The sequence below is a fragment of the Dasypus novemcinctus genome, chromosome 5 (assembly GCF_030445035.2).
Source record: "Dasypus novemcinctus isolate mDasNov1 chromosome 5, mDasNov1.1.hap2, whole genome shotgun sequence".
NCBI lineage: Eukaryota > Metazoa > Chordata > Mammalia > Cingulata > Dasypodidae > Dasypus > Dasypus novemcinctus.
In genome coordinates this window covers 79,414,477-79,430,482 of record NC_080677.1, presented here as the reverse complement: position 1 = coordinate 79,430,482, position 16,006 = coordinate 79,414,477, and the positions used below count along the sequence as shown (strand labels likewise).

Sequence of the window (16,006 nt, the reverse complement as noted above, 5' to 3'; positions counted from 1 at the left end):
TTGAATTAAAAATATATCTGACTGCAGATTTCCCATGATTCAATTGCAGATTGAAGCCCTAGTCATGTGTCTTACCCTTCGGACATGTGCTGCGCCTGCCTCGAGAGTGGGAACCGTCCTGGGAGGGAGGCTGCTGTTTAAATCCTGAGGGTGAACCCGTTTCAGGAGGGGGAAACCAAGGATGCTTTCTTCTCTACCTTGAGGCAGCAGGGGGATGAGATTTCAGCTTCCTACTTTATCTCTGTGTGATGTTTCCATTTGCTTTGCAGAATGGCAGCACAGTTTAACACCACCTGGGGAAGAGAGTGAGCTGAAGGGGCATGAGATAGGGAAGGAGCATTGCTGTGTGGGCTCCAGGGTCTGAGCTCATCTTGTGAGCTCTCCCGCCTGCAGACCCTAAGGAACTGGAGGACTGTGTGGCTGCAAGACAACACACACAAAGGCCGTGAGGTTTGAGCAAAAAGTGTGTGGGACTTGGGGCCAAAAGAATTGGGTTCTAACATCCACTGGATTACTAACCAACTGGATGGTTTCTGGCAAGTCAGTTCCCTTCTTTGTGCTTCGTTTTTGTTTTCATCTGTCAAATGCTGGTAACATTTGCTCTGTTCTCCAGGGTTGAGAGAATGAAAAGAACAATGGGCATAGAGTATTGTGAACATAAGTTGTTACTATTAGACTTAAATGAAGCCACGGTGGCCCAACAGGGAAGCTGTCATATTAGGATATTAAAAATACATGACAGGGAAGCGGACTTGGCCCGGTGGATAGGGTGTCCGTCTACCACATGGGAGGTCCACGGTTCAAACCCTGGGCCTCCTTGACCCGTGTGGAGCTGGCTCATGAGCAGTGCTGATGAGCGCAAAGAGTGCCGTGCCACACAGGGGTGTCCTTCGCGTAGGGAGCCCCACGTGCAAGGAGTGCGCCCTGTAAGGAGAGCCGTCCCGCGCGAAACAAAGTTCAGCCTGCCCAGGAGTGGGGCCGCACACACGGAGAGCTGACACAACATGATGATGCAACAACAACAACAAAAAAAGACACAGATTCCCATGCCGCTGACAACAACAGAAGCGGACAAAGAAGAACATGCAGCAAATGGACACAGAGAGCAGACAATGGGGGTGGGGGGGGAAGGGGAGAGAAATAAATAAAAAATAAATCTAAAAAAAAAAAAAAAGACAAAACACGTGTGCCATGAATGGCTAATGATGTTGGCAATGGGTGTGGGAGGGGAGAATTGGGGCAAGTGCCCCAGATATTTGCCATTCCCAGAGAGGCCCCATGTGGCTGGATCATACCTATGCCATTCTGCTCTGTACTTGTCCAGTCTTCCAAGAATATTATGAGGCTCATCAAGCAAGTGCTTATTAAATCCAGAATTTACATGTACATGAAAATTATTTGGACATTCTCAGAGAAGGCTCTCTTATGTAAATGCCACTGTTACTGGTCTACCTTTCCAACCTTTTATCTTTTCTGTATCATGGTCACAAAAAGAGATGCTACTCAGTTAGGTTTTAGAAGATCTCTGTCTGTCTATGGCAGCACTTCTTTGCCTCCTAATCTCCAAACTCAAATGCGTCAGCCTCTTAGATGCTCAGAACTTTTAGTTGCTCATCTGCTTCTCTTGTCTTCTGTTTGGAGTCATTTAATTCATCCTTTCACTGCATTTTAGAGAGACAGTGATCTATTCCTTCCATTTAAGTCTCCTAAGGAAACTCTGGAGCCTTCTTAACCCATCTTCTTTGCCTCCTCTCTCTTACATTATGTTATGGTTTCAGAATGACTAATACCAGGCTGACTCCAGCTATATGCCTGGGTCTTAAAGATAGATGAGGGTTTGAGGGAAACCTTATTACTCAGTCCTTAATATGGCAAAATTCTATTTCATGTATCAGAAGTAAAATGTTATTTTTTTCTATTTATCTGAATCATAGGAAATCATCATTTTTAGGCACAAAGTTCGAATGCCAGTAACCTCCTATGGGTCAACCTAATATTTGCATACCTTCTTTAACAATCCTACTCTTGAGGAAGATTACTGCTTAGACTGTTTAGGGAGAAATGAGCATTAATATTTTGTTTAAACACGTCTTTATGCCATCAACGGCCACTCTTCCTGTTTCCTTTTTAAGAACAGCCAGAAAAGCTGCTCCCTTGAAGACCACTATTGAATACGCTTTGGCTCAGCTTTTATGGATAACATAAAGCCAGAAGGCAGGTTGTCCCCATCATATTTTCTGGTAGAATGGAAAAGGAAGTATTCAATGAGCTATCCCTGGGATGTTTGAAACAATTATCTGCATGTTTATTTGTTGCCCCAACTTACTGAGGGTAGCTGGTTTCTGTATTAACTATTGAATAGCATCTGTATTTAAGAGCTGATGAAAACTGCAGGAATAGAAGGCTAGTGTTTAGAGAAGTTTTATGCAAACAGCCTATTTTATTTCACTCATGTAATCCAAAGGCTGTGCGCGCATGTGGGTATGGAAGTACCTGAATGTTTTGATTAATATTTGTGTAAGGGATTACAGTCTAACTAAAGAGTGTAATAGAATAGGCCAGTTGGAAAGAGGGCTGTTTCAGTTTGATAGAAGGAAGGCATCCTTCTAAAAGAAGGATGCTGGGAGTCGTTTTCTCTTCCGGGAAATAAAAGTCAAACTAATCTTTTTTTTGTGCTAGCGGCTGCTCACTGGACCTATTTCTCATTGTCTGAAAACTGTCAGTCATGGTAATAAAGCAACCAGCTGGCTAATTAACAGGGATTCCTCTGCCGGGAAGGGAGCATCAATAGATGACAAAAATACACTAAGGGACCTTCGGAGTTCCTCACATTGTCATCTCATACCATTTAGTCACACAGCACCTCTAGCTGTGTGGAGAAGGCTCATGCCCAACTCCGCTGAGCTCTCTAATAAAGATGGCGGGAAATGGATGTGGCTCAACCAGTCGGACTCCTGTCTACCTTATAGGAGGTCTAGGATTCGATGCCCAGAGCCTCCTGGTGAGGGCAAGCTGCCCATGCAGAGTGATGGACCACGTGGGAATGCCACCCTGTGCAGGAGTGCTGGCCAATGTGGAGAGCTGGTGCAGAAAGATGATGCAACAAGAGACACAGAGGAGAGAAAACAAGAAGACATAGCAGAACAAGGAGCTGAGGTGGTACAAGAGAATGATTACCTCTCTCCCTCTCCAGAAGGTCCCAGGATTGGTTCCCGGAGCCACCTAAAGGGAATACAAGCAGACACAGAAGAACATAGAGCGAATGGACACAGAGAGCAGACAATGGGGAGAATGGGGGGGAAGCAGAGATAAATAAAATAAATCTTGAAAAAAAAAAGGAAACTCTAAGAGTGGTTTTTACTCCCCAGAGACAGTAGAGTGAAGTCAGTTCACAAAAGGCCAGCAAGAAGTTGCCTTCTGGTGACAACTTTTTCTTACTGAGCCAAGAAAAGGGTTCCCAGAAAATTCTCAGACGCCCTCAGCTGACTGACCAGGTCATTGCACTTGAAAAACAGAATAGAACATGAAGATCAAAACTAGAAATCTGAGCTATTTCCAGTAAGAAGGAAGGAAGAGGCAATATTCCTGCCTTCTCTTCACCAGCAGACTCACAAAGGTGTTTAGACATATACTTCAGTCTTTCATGGGTGTTTATTTTCCTTGGAGGCTGATGTGGAAGAAGTCAATAGCCTCTTTTTCTCTGCTGAAAGAATCATTATCTTAGATATTTACGGGATTAGAAAGTTGGGGATGTCACGTGGTGGGGTTGAGAAGATAGAACCATCTGGGAGTATGTGCTTTCAGGCAAAAATGAAACAACAAGTCTTATTTGTCTCCTTTGTTCTACTATTTTCCTAAAGGTCATATCACGTGAAGATAGTGTAAATAAAAATGATCTTATGGCATGGAAAAAAGAAAAGGAAACAAACTCTGGCAGTGTGGTTGTTAGGAGAGCCACTGAATCCTGGGTTTTATTTTTAAGTGAACCAGAGGATTTGTTAAAATATTTCTGTTTAGCTTCCATCTTTTTTTCAACAAAATCACTCCTCACCTAATGTGGAACCTACAAGTTTGGTTTAATTAGTGTTTGTACTTTGAGAAGCTGAATGGAAGGTACTTAGAAATATACACTAGTATAACAAAGTAAGCTGAGAAAAGATATGAAAAATATACAATGTACCTAAAACTCATTTTGAAGGAGCTGAAATGCAAACTTTATGCAGAGATGACATAAACAGCAGCTGGGAGAATCAGATCAGCTTCCACGGATCTCATAATATCAGAGATGGGGTGATTCTGTTAATCCTGTGCCTCTGGGTGATTCATGAACTTTCAGACCTTCTCTCTAGGTCTTCTTCCAGGGCAAAGAAAACTGCTAGAGGCCCTCTTTGGGTTTATAGATCTTCTAGCAGCCATACTCTTCTAGAGCTCATGCCCTGATCACAGGTCCAAATGACCTCTCTCAGCTCCATCTGACCATCGACTGTTCTAGTCCTGACAGTTTCTATTTGGCCACTTAGTTCCCTCACTGAGGGGACTAAACTAGAAGACTGCAAAGCCTGTACCTGATGGTTGCCTTGACCAGTATCTTCAGAAATTCACAGCTTATCGCATTTGATCAGAACTTTAGCTTTGTGTATTGGTTTGTGATAATAACTTCATCCTCAAAGTTTGGAGGCTTTCAGAGATTTTTAATTTTAGCTTTATAAAGAGAAAACCCAAGTTTCTTAAGATAACAATGAGCAATTATCATGCTTTCCATGATTATAAACTCTCCTAAATGGAAGAGCTTACCATTTTATAATGGTATGAAAACCAAGGCTAAACTACTTTGGGTTTGGTGCTGATCAGAGATATTGACTATTGCCTACAAAATCTATAGTTTTCCGGTGAAATTTAGCCCATTTAGTATTTTAGTTTTAAAGTTAAAATGAACAAGATGGAGAAAATCAGCATAGATCAGAAATGACCCAAGTTAAAGAATCTCTTCTTGTTATTGCTTCAAGTTCCTAGGAGCTGTACTTTGTAAGTTGGAGGCCTTGTCAAAGGAGGGGGGCTTCTCACACAGGCCTCTGCAAAAGCCTAGGGCCTGCAGCACTCAGGCTCCCAAATAATACGGCTTAGATTTTGCCCATTCCATTCACGCTCTTTAGATTTTCTCCCATGTCTCCTAAGTTTCTTTTGTTCTCTAGAAAGCTAAGCTACCAATGAGGATCACTTTTCCATTCACAAATATTATTACAGGATCATTCCAGATAATCATATGGATTTCTGTGCCAACACAGGGACAAAGAAATTTTTTGTGCATTGATGACATAGCAGAAAAGATATTGGAACAAGCCATACAGTAGGTTTTGGAGGATTCCTTTTCTAGTTGACATCCTTGTATCCTTTAGTAATAGGGAAGCACCACATGCTGGAGTTTTAAAATGGTTCCCTAGTAGTGGTCAGATTTGTAGTGGGTTGAATTGGGCCTGGTATTGATCATGAAGGAGCTGCCAGAGTTTGGCCAGAAGGGCAGGACTTCTGTACAGGAGGGTGGAGCCTGGACTTCCATCACTGTGCCACAGAGTAATCAGACATCTGCATGTCACATAAGCGGTGGGAAGTGGAAAGGCCTGCTAAAATCCCTGCTGTGAGAGAATTACAATAATTCAGCCTTTTATCACAGGGCTCTGCCCTGCTGTCCCAAGGTCATCGTGGGAGAAAGAATGGAGTAGCTTGCAAAGACTTAGAAGCTTTTGGTCCTTAGCTCACTCTATTTTGCACTTCGTAGAATCTGGTAGCTCAGTAACGATCAAAGGTGGTACAGAAAATGCTTTTTTAATTTCTCTTGGGAAATGGCTTTCTTTGCAGAAGTTAGGTTGAAAGGGATGCATAAGTACTTCGAAAAGTGATGATTAAGAAGCAAGGATGAGCTCTTTATGCTAATGCTGTCCCTGCCCAACAGTAAGAATTTCCAAGGTATATTGAAATTGCAAGGTCATCTAGGTATCTCTTTGAAGTACAAATTAGCAAGACATTACAGCAAGGTCTCTGGCCAAAATCTGAGTCCAAAAGTACACTGCAGTCCCATGCTGATCTTTAAACTCTGAAGAAAGTCATCAGATCCTATTCCAGAAATATCTCCTCAGTTCCTTAGTAATCTGCAAATATCATAACCTTTCATAATGTGCTGAGGAGGGAGTGGACGAGAGTCTTCTTGTAGCTAGGCTGGTGCTGGAATGCTTTCTCCCGTAATTGCCAGTTGCTGAGATTTCCCAGAATTTTAGGGTCCAACAGAAAAATTCCCAAATCGTCATCAAAAACACACAAAAAACAAATGTCATCTTCAGGTTGCTTCTCTTAGAACTCATTATAAAAAATGGCTTTGATAGCCTATGAGATTTAGTTCTATTTACATTTTGGCTGTTTCCCCCCACAACATGATTTCCTCTGAGAACTGGAAGTTGGAGGCTTAGCACCAGGTCCTTTCAAATGTATGACCTTGAACATGTCACTTATTTTACATGAGCATCAATATTCTTGTCTGTAAAATGGTGATAACAACAAAAATGGAGCTGTTGGAGGGATCAAATGAGATAGTGGATATAAAAACACATTATAAATTGCAAAAGATCCCACAGATACAAGTACTAAATAGGTAGTACTGCTATAGTGGAAGAGGCATTGAATTTACAGTCAGGAGAACCTGGAATCTTCTGCTAAACAGTTTTTAGGGCGAGTCGAGCCCCAGTTTCCTTGATTATAAATGTGGATAATTAAGCTACTAAAAAACTTCACAGGGTTTTGTAATTGAAATAATAGCCGATTAAACCCAGAGGGGGTGTTGCCCAGTCCAACTATGCCACTCAAATTTTCTCCCTTAGGAATTTAGCATTGGAACCGAAGGATTGTCCATCCTTTCTGGGTGAGTGATGTGTGTCGCAGAGAGGAGAGCTCAAAGTGCTTTATATAGGACTGATTAGTGGAGAAAACACGTTTATGAGAAAGGAAAATGAAATAGATTAGGGAGAGATAGAGATACACATATTTACAGAGAATAAGAGTGAGAGTAGCCCTTCATTTTTTGACTGTTCCTTTTCTAGTTGACATCCTTGTATCCTTTTGGTAAACTGCTTCTGGATTAGTCAAGGTTCAGTTGCAGATAAGGGACCAGTTTAAGCAGAAAGGGATTTAGTGGAAGAATTAGGTACTTACAAAGGTGCTGGTAGCAGGCCCCACAGAACTGGCCCACTGAGGGCCAGGAAGCTGGGTAATCAGGGAGCTACTTCCACCTTCACAGGTTTAGAGTGTCACTGCTTTTGTCAGGATCCACAGCCGGAAGATTTGTGATACCTGTGAAGCTAGGGACCCGCTTCTGTGATACCTGCTACCACTGGCAATCCCAGCCTCCTCCTTCCTCTCACCACTGTGCGGCATGGCCTCCACCTCCTGGGCTGCTTGGTGGAAGCTAACTGGTGTGCAAAACTGCAGCATAAGAAGTCTGAGCAACACAGCCTCTGTGGTTTCAGTCTGCAGTGTGCAAGAAGCCATGGGTGGGAAAATTCAAAGAGCCGATCTGCTTAGTTCAATGAGCCAATGGTGCAAACGAGCTGTTCAGTTTCTTGTAATGAAATGTTCAGGGCAGCCTACCTCAGACACCCACACAGAGAAATAAGGCCAATATCTGGTTAAGGGTGGGAGGTTGTGCCCTCTTTCAGCATGTTCTGTGCTCAATTAATTGCAATTAGCTGTTTTCAGGTATAGAGCTTAAGATATGGGTATTTCTTACATAAAATGAGAACTGTAGAAGAGTCAACAAGGAGATGGGACTACTTTGGGCATCATCACAATTCTGAATTGTAGCCTTATTAAATAGGAGGTCCTTACTCTGCTACACACTGCTAAGGTCCCTTGCCCTTTCTTCTCTCTTCCATCTTCAGTTGAGGTCACTTGCCCTACCAAAGGATCACCTCCATCCATGATGGTTCTGGGCAGATTGCAGGATCCTTGAGTTGGCATCCAAGTTACTCTACCAATGTACTGCTAGGCCTGCGTGGGTCAGGGAAAAAGTATAAAACATGAATCATTGCTTTGCCACTTATCAGTGAAGGAACTTAGGTGAGGGGTGGAATCACTCTAAACCTCAGATATTCATCTTCAAAGTGGAATAATAATGCCTGCCATAGGAATTTGTAGGAATTATGTGGGATAGTGACTAGAATGCTCTTTGTCACAGTGCCTAGCACACAGATCATATATATTAAATATTGGCTTCATTAGGGCTCAGTTTTCAGACCTGTGGGCTCAAACATATTGCTACAGCTCCAGTTTTTATAATGAGTCTTTGTCTTGCTGCCCTTGATTTGGATCTCCACCCTTGGCCCCCGCCTACTCACTAGCAGATTTTCCTACTGCTTGCCTGCATAGATATTCTATTCTATATATTTTTTTGATTCCTCACTACATAAACCACTTTCAATGATTAGGACAGCCTAGATTGCTACTACTTAACTGGGTATCCACCTGCTATTGGCCACATATTCTCTGGATGCCAGGTTCCACCTGCCTTTCTATTGCTACTTGTAGTTGGGTTCTAATTATTTTTCTTTGCTACATGCCTCCCTCCATCTTCATCTCCTACTTCAGAGAGTGGATCTAGTTCTAAATCCTGGATGTTAGCCCTCTCATACTAGATAGGGTTTACGAATATGAAACACCAGCTTCCTAGGTTTTTGCTACTCAACATGTGATGTGCCAGCATCACCTAGAAGCTTGTTAGATGCTCAGAATCTGCTGAGCCTGAAATTTGCATTTTAATAAGATCCCTGGATGACTCATAGGCACATGAAAGTTTAAGAAGCACTACTCCATACCAAGGAAATACGGCTAAGTTAGGAAATATTTTGGTGGTGTCTGGAAAAATCTATGGACCTTCCTCCTTGTGATGTCCTGGAGACAAACTGCCACTCCCTTATATGACTTGTGGGTACTTTGATCTAAAGGAGGGCAATATGGTATTCTGTGTCTTTTCACCCAGGGCCTGGGCTTTGTGTTCTAAGGATGAAGCCCGGGCTTGGAGGAAGATGCAGTTAAAATAAAATTCTGGTAGGCAATATATTTGAGAAAATTCACTCTAAGGCTTTTCTACTTGCTTCTGATTCAAACCAATCAGATTCTGCATTAATGAACTGAACAATAAAGAGGAAAAAACTCCTGAAGTTCTTTTTTTATCTTACAGTCTTCCCTCTTCCTATCCTAGCCTTCCCCAAACCTGTATTTCACCAGCTCCTCTGAACAAGCACCTGACTATAGAAGAAAGCACAGCGGTCATGGGGAAAATGGTGGTAAAGGCTTGGAGAAATGGCAAGTATTTTCGGTGATTTTCTTTCTAATGTTTTTCTTAGAAGCATGTCTTTATGATATTGGGATATCTTACCTTTCATTCTTTTTCAGTTACTTAAATACAACTAAACTTACTTGTGGTAGTTTGAATTCTGTACCCCAATAAGCACAAGGTCTTAATCTTAATCCGCATCTCTGTGGGTGTAAACTCACTGTGAAGAGAACTTTTAAGGTGCTATTTTTAGTTAACGAATTGCCAGCTGAACCAGGGTGGGCCTTAATCTGGGTCACGGGAGAACCTTAGGAAGAAAAAGGCCCTGGGAGGTGCCCAAAGCTGCAAGTCAACGGAAACCAGAACAGCAAGGAGAAAGGAGAGGCCGCTGCCACATGACGGGACAACCAAGGACTTCCAAGGGTTGTGTCAAGCCAGCTCCAGGACACTAGTCTTTGGGGGACTAGTCTTGTCGATGCCTTGATTTTGGATTTCCTCTAGCCTCAAAACCAGCAGCTCATAAATTCCTGTTTAAGCCCAAATCAGTTGATGGTGTCTGAGATAGGAGCGCAGGCAGACTAAGATGCATCCTTTCCTTCCTTAAATGCTCTGAGCGCTACAAGAATGAATTATTCTAACAGTTTTTTCTAAAATAAAAACTAAATAAGTTGATCCATTTTTGGGTGAGGATGCAGACTCAAAGCATCTGTTATGAAAGGTAGGTGTAGGCTGTGAGCACAGCTGAGCCAGTTGCCCGAGTGCCTCATTTTCATTTGTATTGTCATTAGGTGACTGAGAGAGAAAAAAAGACAGCCTGCTTGTCTTTTCTGCCTTGAATACATAGATGTTTCCCCTAGTTCAGGCAAAGCCTCTAATGAAGATGTCTTTTGCATCCTCTGTGCCCTATCAGCATGACCTGGCCCTGGCAGTCAGCACACTTGGGCCTGATGGCATCTTGTGAAAATGAGGGGCCCTACAGCATGCGCAAGGTCATCTGTTGTTTTTCTTCAGGTGTGACAAGGTTTGAGAATTGGAATAGAAGAAAGGACGTAGAATAGATGCATTAAATATAAATAAGAATGGAAAGGGCCTTCCCTTGCAAGAATGGAAGAGGTCAAGGGCTAGAAAGATGAAAAATGCCCTGAGCTGCTTAATAAATCGAATTGGTGGAACTTGCACTGAGGTGGAAAGGTAAATAATTTTTTTGCTTCTCGGGCATAGCAGGGGAGTTAAAATACAATACATTAAATTTCAGACTCAGGATTTTTCTAACCTGTGGTGAATACACAGTGACTCTCACTTGGCTTTAAAAAATTGCCATCAGGAAAATACTTGAGGATGTGGCCGCATCATAAATAAAACACATCATATGAATTTTTTGAAAGGAAGTAGTGATAACTTGAAAGTGTGCTTGTTTTGGAAAAGCCTTCTCAATGTTTACATGATACAAGACATCCATATGTATCATTTCCTCTTCCCTGCAGGCACCTGACTAGAGACAAGAACATTTTCCTACTAGCAATAAAGTTCTTACTTTTGCTCAAGGGCTAATTATAAATGAATAAAAAGTTTCAGAATGGATGCACCTATCCCAGTTAGTGCTATGTGCATGATAGCCAACTTAGCTGACTTAGGAGAACAACACAAATAAATTTATGAGTCAAAGCTTGACTTCTGGGGAGCAAATGTGGTTCAAGCCGTTGAACACCTGCTTCCCACATGAGAGGTCCTGGGTTCAGTCCCCAGTGCCTGCTAAAACAAACAAACAAATGACCAGCAAACAAATGAAAACAACAACAACAAAAACTAACTCAGGCAGCCAATGTGGCTCAGTGGTTGAGCACTGGCTTTCTGCATAGGAAGATCTGGTTTCAATCTCCGGTACCTCAACAAACAAACAAACAAACAAACAAACAAACAACAAAACAAAAAATAATAATGATGCATCATTATTAACTTAAGGCAAACAGACACTTATTAAAGGCATCAACTCAATTCCCAGATCAAATCAAATTCTCAAAGTGCCATTCTGGACTGGCAGTATCAGTATCTCCAAGGAACTTGCTAGAAACGCACATTCTCAGGGCCCACTGCGACTGCTGAATCAGAAATCCTGGGGTCGTGGCCTGGCAATCAGTGTTTTAAGAAGTGCTCCAGGTGATTCAGAAGTGCCTGTTTGAGAACCACTGCTACTGAGGATGTCTGAGGAGGCACAGGATACGATAGGAAGCACAGGGTTCCAAGGCCAGTCTGCATTTCTTCCCAGCTTTGCCATGGCTAGCTCTCTGATGTTGGCAAGTCCTTGGCCTCCCTGAACCTTGATTTCCTCCTCTGCAAAATGAGAAATGTATGCCTTTCCTCAAAGATCTGTGTGGGGTAAGTGAGCCAATGCATGCTGGAGGTTACAAGGCAGGCACCCAGAAAATGTGGGACCTGGGGTCCTTCTGGGAAATCCAGGAGCTAAGATTCATCGATATTTGTGGAAAATGAAGAACATTTTCACATATGCACAGACCTCAATCTGCTCAGTGGAGGGCGGACCTCTTGTATTAGCTGGCTGACCGTTGCTACAGCCTGCACTGTCCAGTGTGGGACCCGCTGGCTGCCGGTAGCTACAGGGCATCTGAAGTATGACTAGTCCAAATTGAGATGTGCCGCAAGTATAAAATATGCTTTGGATTTTTAAGACTTAATATGAAAAATAAAAGAATGTAACATAACTAATTTATTATTTTTTAATGTCAGTTACATGTTGAAATGACATTTTGAGTATATAGTGCATTAAATAAAATATATTATTAAAATCAATCTCACCTGGTTTTTAATTTTTTTAAAAAAGTGGTTACAAGGAAATGTGAAAGTACATAGGTGGCTCATAGGATATTTCTATTGGATAGTGCTGGTCTCAGCACTCAGGGGGCACAGTCCTATTGCCAAGCCCAGGGAACAAGAGAAGAGCCTTCTGATAAAAATTGCTTGTTAGCCTTTTTGCTACAAAAGTTATGATGCTTGTGAAATTTTCTCTTATTATCATCTTTGCAGCATCTTGTAGCTACAAAGAATCCTACAGTCTTTTCATCAGTTATTCCTCACAATAAACTCTGTGAGGCAGGTCACCGCTAAATTATGCGACTCATTAAAAGGATATTTGTCATTCAAAGGCCAATGGGTGCCTCCACAAACACACACCCTCATAGTGGTGAAACCGGATCATACCCAGTGGCTTAAAAAACAGTTTGAAAAGAGGAAAAAGGAATGAGAACATCTCTGAGAGGAAATATAAACTGCAGGCTGGGGTGGGGGAGGGTGGCAATGAAAATGAGGGCTAACTCTGAGTCGCTAGAGCTTGTTAGCAATATCATATCTAAGTAAAAGTCCACTGAATGAGTCTCCCATCCTGCCTTGTATCACCTTTCTAAACCTCCCTCCTCCTACAAGCAAGGTTTTCTTATAGGTAGAACCTAGAAACTTGATTAACTGCAGGCATTTTTTAAAGTTAGTTTTCAGGAAATGAGGGTTCGTTAAGCATCAGCCCATCCTGTCTTCTCTTGCTTCACAAAAGACAGCAGAAGGCAGTTCTCTCAGGTGACTTGGCATGACTTAAAAATCAGCTCTTAAAATCATCTGTCAATCAAGTATGTTACAGAGAGAAACATTCATGGAATTACCTGAGTTGAGATGTTTCAAACTACAGACAATTTCTTATTTGCATTCCTTGAATTATTCAAGGCAACATAAACCTGTTCTAATCTTTACAAAGATTTTTAGGATTACGAGAACTTGGCACTCTGTGTGTTTTAAGTATTTAGGCTTACTTTAAGAACCCAGCTTTTACAAGAAACTCAGAGAGCATTCAAATCAGAGAAAGACCCGCCTCAGCCTGAGTACGAGGACTCATCTCCGGGATCAGTCTCCTACCTTGTTTGGGTGACGTTCTTCGGTGAGAAGAAACCAGTGACCTGAGAAATGGGCCAGGTGGTAAAGACAGACAATCCTGTGCCTGGAAGATTAATAGCTTATCATTCTTTCATTTCAGGTGTTTTTTTTTTTTTTGGTGGGGGTAGTGGGGTGCAGAAAGGTTCCAGTTAGTTAAGTTCGAATAAATTGTGGGCATCTGCTTGATACTGTGCCAGGTACTGTGGGTGTAGAACTGAGAGAAATCCAGCCTTAGCTCCAGCTTAGATTCTAATAGAAATAAATGGCAATCCCCTACATACCCATGATTATTATTTTACTGATGTTAATGTATAGGGCTCATTGCTTTCTTTTTATCTTGCTTGCAGGGCACCATTCTAGGTACGACAATATCACATTTTTAGAAATAGAAAAGACAATTTTAATTTTAGCAGCAGGGAAAGAGGTATTTTACACATAATAAAAAAAGTCTTTAGAATCTAAAGGTTCATATTCAAACCCAGAATGGTTTTTTGAATGAATGAATGCTTCTCTGAAAGGTGAAACTATTATGCTTATAACATAATACGAATATCCCTTACAGACTGTTTAAGCAGGTATTACTCTATCCTGGGCCAAAGGAATTATGTTTTTCTGAAATGACTCTTGTGCATACTCATCCATTTCATTAGGAAGTGACATAATTTTGTGTTTATATTTTATATATGCGAGAAGGCAGCTGTTGATATTAGTATGAATATCAACATAAGGATGTGATATAGGTTATCAAAGGTTTAGGACAAGATACAATAAGGTTTTTTTTTTTCAAAGATTTATTTCTCTCCCTTCCCTCCCCACCCCGCTTGTCTATTCTCTGTGTCTATTTGCTGCGTCTTCTTTGTCCGCTTGTATTGTTGTCAGTGGCACAGGAATCTGTGTTTCTTTTTTTGTTGTGTCATCTTGTGTGTCAGCTCTCCGTGTGTGCGGCACCATTCCTGGGCAGGCTGTACTTTCTTTTGGGCTGGGCGTCTCTCCTTATGGGGTGCACTCCTTGCGTGTGGTGCTCCCCTATGTGGGGGACACCCCTGTGTGGCACAGCACTCCCTGCGCGCATCAGCACTGCACATGGGCCAGCTCCACACGGGTCAAGGAGGCCCTGGGTTTGAACCACGGACCTCCCATGTGGTAGACGGATACCCTAACCACTGGGCCAAGTCCGCCTCCAGGTTTTTAGGTTAAAAACAAACTTCTAAAAACTTGTGGCATAATTTTAGTCCTTCGTTGACTTTTCCACATTTGCTTTGGATTCAAGAAAGGATTTTTTTTTGTTTTAATTTTATTTTCCCCTCCCCACTTGCTACCTGCACTCACTGCTCTCTGTGTCCATTCGCTGTGAGTTCTTCTGCATCTGCTTGTCTTCTTGTTTTCTCTTTAGGAGGAATTGGGAACTGATCCTGGGACCTTCCAACATGGGAGAGAGGCACTCAATCGCTTGAGCCACCTCAGTCCCTGGTTTGTTGTTTCTCTCACTGTCTTTCCTCTGTGTCTCTTTTTTGTTGCATTATCTTTTTTTTAAAGATTTATTTTATTTATCCCCCCCCCCCCACTGCCTGTACTTGCTGTCTGCTCTCTCTGTCCATTAACTGCACATCATTCTGTGTCTGCTTATCTTCTCATCTTCTCTTTAGGAGGCACTGGAACTGATCCTAGGACTTCTGACATGGGAAACAAGGCACTTGATCGCTCAAGCCTCATCAGCAACCTGGTCCGCTGTGCCTCTCACTGTCCCTCCTCTGCGTCACCCTTTTTTGCATCATCTTGCTGCACCAGGCCTCCACTGGTGTGTGGGCAAGCTTGCCTTCTCCAGGAGGCTCCAGGAATCGAACCCAGGGCCTCCCATATGGTAGACGGGAGCCCAATTGCTTGAGCTACATCCACTTCCCTTTGTTGTTAAAACTCCCAAAACATCACTATTCATCCAGTTGTCTGTTTCCTTAGGGATAGATCTCAACTCCTTCCTTCCACTCCTCATAGCAAGACTTACTTATCTTAGCTACCAACTGACTTATTAAAGATAATACTACAGTCATCATTTAGGGGCTCCAGCTGTAATGAGTGTGGTATTTGTGTGTGAGAGAAACTTGCCTGGGGTCTACTTTTTGTCTCCTCTGGCATTCAAACAGCTTCCTAGCTTTCCCAGCTAGGCTGTGACAGCAGTTCCCAGTCACTTGTCAATTATAAGAAGTATGTACCTCCCTCTCTTGATCACATAAATGGCCCCAATTCTTCACACTTCCCTGTCCTTTGCCATGTAGTTTTGCAGGCTCCCTCCTGTGGATGGGGTATAATTCCCCACTGGTGGGCATTGCCATTTGACTTACTTTGACCAATGGGATCCTGGCAGATGTGACACAAGCAGAGACTTGAAATGGCCTTGTGCTCTTGGATTTGACTGTTCCTATGCCCCTGACATCACCACAAGGACATTCTAGCCTATCAGTCCCAGGAAGAGGGTGAGAGCACAGAGCACAGCCCCCTCAGGATGACTCTAGCCCAGATCCTCCAGCCCTGAGCTAATTCATAGACTTCTGAAGAATAATATATTTGTCTCCCCCCTTGGGGATGGCAGCCATCAATGTATATAAATATTTTGAATATGTGTTTGCAAAATATGAATTGTTTTGTATGCATTTTTAATTTATACAAATGCTATTTTATTACATAGTTTACTCTCTTTTTCCCTTTTTAAACTAAGCACCCTGTTTTTAAGATCTATCCATGTTGCTATGTGTT

At 42.3% G+C, this 16,006-nt stretch overlaps 1 protein-coding gene across 2 annotated transcripts in view; it reads right to left on the bottom strand.

Moving 5' to 3' along the window:
• LHFPL3 (LHFPL tetraspan subfamily member 3) overlaps positions 1 to 16,006 on the bottom strand; it is a 607,219-nt gene that overhangs the window by 161,049 nt on the left and 430,164 nt on the right. The gene's annotated exons all lie outside the window — the stretch shown is intronic.